The 462-nt window shown below is 19.3% G+C and overlaps 1 long non-coding RNA gene across 1 annotated transcript in view; it reads right to left on the reverse strand.

The window, feature by feature from the left end:
* Nucleotides 1-239, reverse strand: part of LOC136084984 (uncharacterized) — a 4,298-nt gene extending 4,059 nt beyond the window's left edge. Inside the window, exon 1 of the long non-coding RNA XR_010640974.1 lies at nt 33-239. This is a non-coding gene — a long non-coding RNA (uncharacterized LOC136084984). The remainder of the gene's footprint in view (nt 1-32) is intronic.
* Nucleotides 240-462: the final 223 nt, after the last annotated feature.

Genomic DNA, 462 nt, shown 5'->3' on the forward strand with positions numbered 1-462 from the left:
AAATAGCAATGAGTACTGTAAAATTTAATGACCTCCATTAACTTTAAATCTTTTAACTCTAAGCTTGTTCCATAAATAATCAATTGGAAAACTATTATAGGCAGCTTTCATTGCATGAACACCAGTTGACAAAAATAACCAACCATCTTCTACCCAACAACATAGAGCAACTGCCTCTGCTTCAATCTGTTTCTAAAATAAACAACTTAAGCCCAAGATCGTGAAGTCATTGTAATAGATTATCTAAAAAAAAGGCATCATTTGTTTTATTTACATATATATATAAATATATATAATTATATATATACATATATTTATATATACATATATGTTTATATTATATATATATATATATATATATATATATATATATATATATATATATATATATATATATATATATAGTATATATATATATATATATATATATATATATATATATATATATATATATATATATAT

This window comes from Hydra vulgaris, chromosome 09, assembly GCF_038396675.1.
Source record: "Hydra vulgaris chromosome 09, alternate assembly HydraT2T_AEP".
Lineage (NCBI taxonomy): Eukaryota > Metazoa > Cnidaria > Hydrozoa > Anthoathecata > Hydridae > Hydra > Hydra vulgaris.